The sequence below is a fragment of the Oncorhynchus gorbuscha genome, linkage group LG19, assembly GCF_021184085.1.
Source record: "Oncorhynchus gorbuscha isolate QuinsamMale2020 ecotype Even-year linkage group LG19, OgorEven_v1.0, whole genome shotgun sequence".
Classification (NCBI taxonomy): Eukaryota; Metazoa; Chordata; class Actinopteri; order Salmoniformes; family Salmonidae; genus Oncorhynchus; species Oncorhynchus gorbuscha.
The window spans coordinates 5,712,152-5,720,939 of NC_060191.1; positions in this window are offsets into that span (position 1 = coordinate 5,712,152).

Sequence of the window (8,788 nt, forward strand, 5' to 3'; positions counted from 1 at the left end):
CTCTCTCTCTCTACCTCTTTCTCTGTCTGTCTCTCTCTTTATATCTCTCTCTCTACCTCTTTCTCTGTCTGTCTGTCTCTCTCTTTCTATCTCTCTCTCTACCTCTTTCTCTGTCTATCTCTCTCTTTCTATCTCTCTCTCTCTCTACCTCTTACTCTGTCTGTCTCTCTCTTTCTATCTCTCTCTCTCTACCTCTTTCTCTGTCTGTCTCTCTCTCTACCTCTTTCTCTGTCTGTCTCTCTCTTTCTATCTCTCTCTCTCTCTACCTCTCTCAGTCTATCTCTCTCTTTCTATCTCTCTCTCTCTCTCTGTCTGTCTCTCTCTTTCTATCTCTCTATCTCTCTCTCTCTCTCTGTCTGTCTCTCTCTTTCTCTGTCTATCTCTCTCTCTCTACCTCTTTCTCTGTCTGTCTCTCTCTTTCTATCTCTCTCTCTCTCTACCTCTTTCTCTGTCTGTCTCTCTCTCTCTCTACCTCTTTCTCTGTCTGTCTCTCTCTTTCTATCTCTCTCTCTCTACCTCTTTCTCTGTCTATCTCTCTCTTTCTATCTGTCTCCCTCTACCTCTTTCTCTGTCTGTCTCTCTCTTTATATATCTCTCTCTCTACCTCTTTCTCTGTCTGTCTGTCTCTCTCTCTACCTCTTTCTCTATCTGTCTCTCTCTTTATATCTCTCTCTCTCTACCTCTTTCTCTGTCTGTCTCTCTCTCTCTACCTCTCTCTGTCTGACTCTCTCTTTCTATCTCTCTCTCTTTCTATCTCTCTCTTTCTACGTCTCTCTCTCTCTCTCTCTTAATATTCCGCTTTCTTGAGCCTCTTCAAACCTAGAACTGTCAGTAAATCCCACAGGAGTTATCTATCTCTGTCTTACTCTCCATGTCTCTAAATCCTCCTCCTCTCTTCATAATGACTCTCCTCACAACACTCAGGGGTTCAATATTTCAACCTTTCTCTCTCCATCCATCTTTTTGTATTCAACTTTCTCTATAGTTTATCTTTCTATCCCTTTTTCAATTCAATTCTAGGGACTTTATTGACAAAGGAAACATATATACTACACTGCCAAACCAGGTGGAATAGATACAAACTGAACAGTAAACATTACACTCAAAAAAGTTCCAAAAGAATAAAGACATTTCAAATGTCATATTATGTCTATATACAATGTTGTAACAATGTGCAAATAGTTATAGTACAAATGGGAAAATAAAGAAACATAAATATAGGTTGTATTTACAGTGGCGTTTGTTCTTCACTGGTTGCCCTTTTCTTTTGGCAACAGGTCACAAACCTTGCTGCTGTGATGGCACACAGCATTCTGGTATTTCACCCAATGAATACGGAGTTCTAATTCTTGGTGGGTCTGTGTAATCTGAGGGAAATACGTGTCACTAATATGGTCGTACATTTGGCAGGAGGTTAGGAAGTGCAGCTCAGTTCCACATCATTTTGTGGGCAGTGAGCACATAGCCTGTCTTCTCTTGAGAGCCATGTCTGCCTACGGCAGCCTTTCTCACATGTCAGTTTTTCTCCCACTCCCTCATCACTATATACTGTATACAGTATATATCTCCTCATTTCTCCCTCATTCTCAGAGATAGGCCTTGAGCATTCTGGAACAGACAAGAGTGTCATAACAGTCATGACCCTTTCGCCCCGGGGTCACGCCCCCTTGTCTCGTATGCAAATCTATGCCATCATTAGCCTGTCACTTAGCAGTCTGTGCCGTGCCAGCCAATGGCTGAGTGGGCAGTGAGGTGTCAAAATGTGCTCTGGGGTCAGAGGCCAGGCTCATTAGCCAAATGAGATTCATATCAACCAGCAGAGCAGCTGTCACACGCTGAGGGGAACACGGACCAAACGTGCCATGCTTTACACACCTGAGGGAGAGAGAAGGAGGGACAGGCAGAGAGATCATTCATGTGTGGATGTGTGTGTGGAAGGAGTTTGATTTTTCTCTCAGTCCTTTATTTCATGTGTATATATGTGTTCTATGTGTAATAATCTCTCTCTCTCTCAGGGTGGGAAGAAAGGGGGAGAACTTTGACAAGTTCTTCACAGCAGCTCCGTCCGTGCTGACACCCTCTGACCCTGACGTTCTGGCGGCCATTGACCAGGAAGACTTCCTGGGCTTCTCCTTCATTAACCCTGAGCTCGCCCCCCCGACCCTCACTGCCATCTGAGGGGGGCAGCTCTGTCTCTCTCCACCCACACTTTTTTGAAGGGCACGACTCGGTTTCGCTCTGCTCTCCGCTCTTTCGGAGGGGGCAGCTCTCTGTATTTTTATCCTCTTCTCTTGGTCTGAAGGGAGCAGCTCTGTCTCTCTCTATCCTCTCTGTCTGAGGGGGGGGGGGGGGGGGTTCCCCAAACATTCCCCTCACCGCCTAACAGTCATTTTCTAAAGAAAATAAGTTAAAAACAGAGAATAGCACACAATTTAAACACAAACAATCAGTGTACACTATCTACAGATAACTCTCCCTCTGTGCTATACTCTAGAGCCTGAGTTCATGGCTTATCTTTCAGAGGAAAATCTGTGTGATACGGGGATGGATGGGGAAGATTAGCGGTAAAAGTCAAATAACACATTTAGTTGATGCAATGCATACAAAACAACATCACTGTTATTTAAAGATGATGCAGTTCATTGCAAACAGATACTGTAAGATGACACTGAATCTGACTTAAATCTGTAGTGATTTTAAGGTAAATGTATTTTATGACATGGTATCATGCTATTGTGGTATCAATATCAGATCTATTACATAGAAATACAGATAGAGCTGTCTATATGCCACATGTATAATCTATTACTTATGAAATTAATTACCTCTGATATTATGTAAAGCAGTATTTCTTGTGTCATGTAATGTCATATTGTGTTCTATTACATTGTTCTATTATATTATTACCAAAAAATTGCTCCTTGTTTTGTGTTTCCAATTTAACTTCAATCCATTGATGATATAATTGTGATATATAGCTAGAAACCTAGAAGATGGGTAAAAAATCAAATCAATCATTATATATTACTGCTTGAAGAAAAGTTGCTCCTAATCAGTGATCTGGGATCAGATTCCCCTACCTACCCCCAGTCCTAACTATAACTGTTAGACGAGGTGAGGAGAATGGTAACCAATCATGAAAATGAAACCATCTAACCCTGTGTTCTCAGGTTAAGGGTTATTTTAACTAACTACATGATTACTTACTCTCCCATCTCCAAGTCAACCATCTGATTGATGTTTCCATACTGCACAGCTATGCCCTGTCAGCCTTACACGTTGTCATCTCTCATTCTATTCCTAGATCAGTTGCTATATTTCTTCACTTTCTTGCTGATTTGACACTTTGACCTGGCACTAACTCAGGTCCAACTGAGCTAACTGACCCGGGTTGGCACTACATCAGACACGTGACCTGAGACTACCCAGGATATCTGAGATGAGGAGAGGACGGTTTTATAATGTGATGTGGCATTCAGTGGACATTTTGGCTGAGGTTCACCAACCAGTGACATAATAAATACATCTCATAAGGTTTTGTTCCATTTCTTGCTGAGACTAGCTGAATGTCTGAGATAAAGGAGGAGAAGACTGTTTTAACATGTGATGTGGATCTCAGTGGCCATTTTGGCTGAGGTTCACCAACCAGTGACAGAGTGACAGGGATTGACACATCTCAGAAGGAAACGTAGTAAGGAGTTAGGAGTTAGGAGTTAGGTAGCATGGTTAGGACATTTTCAGTAGAGTTGGGATTCACAGTGAGCTACAATGCTTCATGTTAAGCCCCAACTAATAATATGCTTATATGCCAAACATATAACAAATCAAATCTAATTTTATTTGTCACAAAGGAATGAATAAGAATATGTACATATAAATATATGGATGAGCGATGGCCGAACAGCATAGGCAAGATGCAGTAGATGGTATAGAGTACAGTATATACATATGAGATGAGTAATGTAGGGTATGTAAACATTATAGAAAGTGGAATTGTTTAAAATGACTAGTGATACATTTATTACATCCAATTTTTAATTATTAAAGTTGTTATCTTATATTAACATTGTTATCTTATATGAGATGAGCATGTAATATTGTTACAACTTTTGTAGATTTTAATTTACGGAAGTAGTTTAGTTTTATTTAAATGAGATTAGATCAAGTCCTCATTCTTAGTTGGCACATTCCCTGTACGGGTCTATACTCTAGTGTACTGTACTACATTGTAAGGTACTATATTGTACTGTGCTGTACGGTCATTTGCTGTGTAAGGACATTGATCCACCACTGATAAGGTTCAAATGTGGGACAGGTCAATACATGGAAACATAATCATGACGTATTCATGTTCTGTCGTTAAAATATACTTGACCTGGAGAGTGTTGGCAGGCAAAGTTCTGGACTGTTTTATATTACATCTCGGATCCCCATTATGGTCTGTTACACTGGAATTTGTCTTAATTATTAGTGAGGAAAAAACTGTCAAATATTTGTATACTTATGAAAACATAGTCATGTGAACTATTTTAATCCTGGTGAAATGATACACAGAGTCCTTCTTGCCCTTTGTGCTGTTGTCTGTGCCCAAGAATGTTTGTACCATGTTATGTGCTGCTTTCATGTTGTGTTGATACCATGTTGTTGTCATGTGTTGTTGCTACCATGCTGTGTTGTCATGTTTGCTGCTATACTATGTTGATATCTTAGTTCTCTCTTTATGTGGTGTTTACATTTGTATACCATCACATACTGTATCTCTATTAGGGAATACTTTGGAACAGATCTCCACATTTAAAATCCCTTGGAGACTTGCAGGTGTTTTTAGTCTTCTATGTCCACAATAAGATAATGAACTTGGGGGACAAATAAAATCACCTGCAGTACAAATTCAGAGCTGTTACTGTCGGCTACTTTAAAGGGTCAACCAGGTTTGAGTGGTTATCATCACCCAAGGTCAGTTTGGGTTCAGGGTCAAACAGAAAGGGATTTGTGTAGATAGATAGATAGATAGATAGATAGATAGATAGATAGATAGATAGATAGATAGATAGATAGATAGATAGATAGATAGATAGATAGATAGATAGATAGATAGATAGATAGATAGATAGATAGATAGATAGATAGATAGATAGATAGATATGCATTTATCATTTATCATTTATCTGTATATTTATTAGTTGGGTTATTTCATGTTTTGTGTATTGGGAATACATCAAAAATCCTAATAAAATGAACTGGAAAGTCTGAAAAATACTTTTGTCTAATGTTTATGCCTCGAAATGTCTGAATCATGAAAGTGTCAACATAGTGTGTAATTAACATACTGACTGTACTAACATGTTCTAGTTCCACTCTTAACCAGCAATCCACCACACCCTCTTTCCCAAGCCTTTTGTAAATCTTCACACACACACACACACACACACACACACACACACACACACACACACACACACACACACACACACACACACACACACACACACACACACACACACACACACACACACACACACACACACACACACACACACACACACACACACACATCCACATGTAAGGTCCTCTTAATGTACTGTGGTAGTTGTCGAACCAGCAAAACCAACATCCCCGTGTCTCAATTTCACTCCCTGTCGTCGTCCTTCCCTCACTGCTGTCCCCCCCCCCCCACTTCACTCAACCCCGCACCATCACGATGGGAGTACTATGTCCCCATAGAGATCTGTGTTATAACAATTTGACCTTCACATTAGAATCTCATCAACTTCTTTCTCTCCCTCTCAACCTCCCTACTCTCTCTCTTCCTCTAACCTGCATCCTCTGTCGCTCACTCTCTCTTTTACCTCTCTGTCCATCCTCTCTCTGCCTCCCACCTCCTCACTAGCTCTCTCTTTCTCTGCCTCCCACCTCCTCACTGGTTCTCTCTGTCTCTGCCTAACACATCCTTACTAGCTCTCTCTTTCTCTGCCTCCCACCTCCTCACTAGCGCTCTCTTTCTCTGCCTCCCACCTCCTCACTGGTTCTCTCTGTCTCTGCCTAACACATCCTTACTAGCTCTCTCTTTCTCTGCCTCACACCTCCTCACTAGCTCTCTCTTTCTCTGCCTCCCACCTCCTCACTAGCTCTCTCTTTCTCTGCCTCCCACCTCCTCACTAGCTCTCTCTTTCTCTGCCTCCCACCTCACTACCTCTCTCTTTCTCTGCCTCCCACCTCCTCATTAGCTCTCTCTGTCTCTGCCTCCCACCACCTCACTAGCTCTCTCTATCACTGCCTCCCACCTCACTAGCTCTCTCTTTCTCTGCCCCCCACCACCTCACTAGCTCTCTCTTTCTCTGCCCCCCACCACCTCACTAGCTCTCTCTTTCTCTGCCTCCCACCTCCTCACTAGCTCTCTCTATCACTGCCTCCCACCTCACTAGCTCTCTCTTTCTCTGCCCCCCACCACCTCACTAGCTCTCTCTTTCTCTGCCTCCCACCTCCTCACTAGCTCTCTCTTTCTCTGCCTCCCACCTCCTCACTATCTCTCTCTTTCTCTGCCTCCCACCTCACTACCTCTCTCTTTCTCTGCCTCCCACCTCCTCATTAGCTCTCTCTGTCTCTGCCTCCCACCACCTCACTAGCTCTCTCTATCACTGCCTCCCACCTCACTAGCTCTCTCTTTCTCTGCCCCCCACCACCTCACTAGCTCTCTCTATCTCTGCCTCCCACCTCACTACCTCTCTCTTTCTCTGCCTCCCACCTCCTCACTAGCTCTCTCTATCTCTGCCTCCCACCTCACTACCTCTCTCTTTCTCTGCCTCCCACCTCCTCACTAGCTCTCTCTATCTCTGCCTCCCACCTCACTACCTCTCTCTTTCTCTGCCTCCCACCTCCTCACTAGCTCTCTCTGTCTCTGCCCCTCACATCCTCACTACCTCTCTCTTTCTCTGCCTCCCACCTCCTCACTAGCTCTCTCTATCTCTGCCTCCCACCTCACTACCTCTCTCTTTCTCTGCCTCCCACCTCCTCACTAGCTCTCTCTATCTCTGCCTCCCACCTCACTACCTCTCTCTTTCTCTGCCTCCCACCTCCTCACTAGCTCTCTCTGTCTCTGCCCCTCACATCCTCACTAGCTCTCTCTTTCTCTGCCTCCCACCTCCTCACTAGCTCTCTGTCTCTGCCTCCCACCTCCTCACTGTTCTCTCTGTCTCTGCCTAACACATCCTTACTAGCTCTCTCTTTCTCTGCCCCCCACCACCTCACTAGATCTCTTTCTCTACCCCCACCACCTCACTAGCTCTCTCTTTCTCTGCCCCCACCACCTCACTAGCTCTCTCTTTCTCTACCCCCACCACCTCACTAGCTCTCTCTTTCTCTGCCCCCCACCACCTCACTAGCTCTCTCTTTCTCTACCCCCCACCACCTCACTAGCTCTCTCTTTCTCTGCCCCCCACCACCTCACTAGCTCTCTCTTTCTCTACCCCCCACCACCTCACTAGCTCTCTCTTTCTCTACCCCCACCACCTCACTAGCTCTCTCTTTCTCTGCCCCCCACCACCTCACTAGCTCTCTCTTTCTCTGCCCCCACCACCTCACTAGCTCTCTCTTTCTCTGCCCCCCACCACCTCACTAGCTCTCTCTTTCTCTGCCCCCACCACCTCACTAGCTCTCTCTTTCTCTGCCCCCCACCACCTCACTAGCTCTCTCTTTCTCTACCCCCACCACCTCACTAGCTCTCTTTCTCTGCCCCCCACCACCTCACTAGCTCTCTCTTTCTCTGCCCCCACCACCTCACTAGCTCTCTCTTTCTCTGCCCCCCACCACCTCACTAGCTCTCTCTTTCTCTGCCCCCACCACCTCACTAGCTCTCTCTTTCTCTGCCCCCCACCACCTCTCTAACTCTCTCTCTCTGATTGGCTGCAGTGCTGAACCTCTTTCACTCTTTCTTTATCTTCCTCCTTTCATTCTACAGAAGATAATTAGTGTCTTGTCTCCTTCACCCTGTCGAAATGACCCACTGTGTTTCACACAAGCCTTTCTGGTTTATGTTCCTATGATGATAGACTGTGTGTGTTCTAGCTGTAGTTTTATGATAGAGATGTATTTAATGTGTAATGACCACTGTTGCATCTGTGAGAATACATCTGATCTCATCATTCAAACTGACATTCCTGAATGTGTTTCTGTGTGGGTAACTTGTATATATAAAACCTTTACCCACTTTGCGCTTATCTTGTGTCAGTCAAACATTCTGAATTTCTAACATAACCTTCCTCCTCTCTCTCTTTCTCTCTCTCTCTCTTCTTGCCTATTTGTTCACCTCTCTCTTGTCTCTCCATCACCCTCTCTCTCTTTATTCGCTCCTTTTCCTGTTCACTCTCTCATTTTCTCCCCAGCTGTTCTCTCCATCCCCCCTTATCTCTCCTCTCTTTCTCCCCTCCATCCATATCTCTCCCCCCCACTCCCCCACCCCCCCTCTCTCTCTCTCTCTCTCTCTCTCTCTCTCTCTCACTCTCACTCTCCCCCCATGAGGTCAGAGTGTGCAGCAGTCTATTGGATATCTCTCCTAAAAATATAGGATTCCTCCACCAGCCATCTAAATATAGAACAGGGGACAGAGACCACAGGAGAAAAGGGAGGGGGTAAGACGGAGAGGAGGGAGGGAGACAGCAGGTTACAGTGGGCTATATTTCCATTCCTATCTACTGTATCTATCTAGTATCTACTGTATAAATCTAGTATATACTGTACCTCTTTAGTATCTACTGTATCTATCTAGTATCTACTGTATCTACTGTATCTA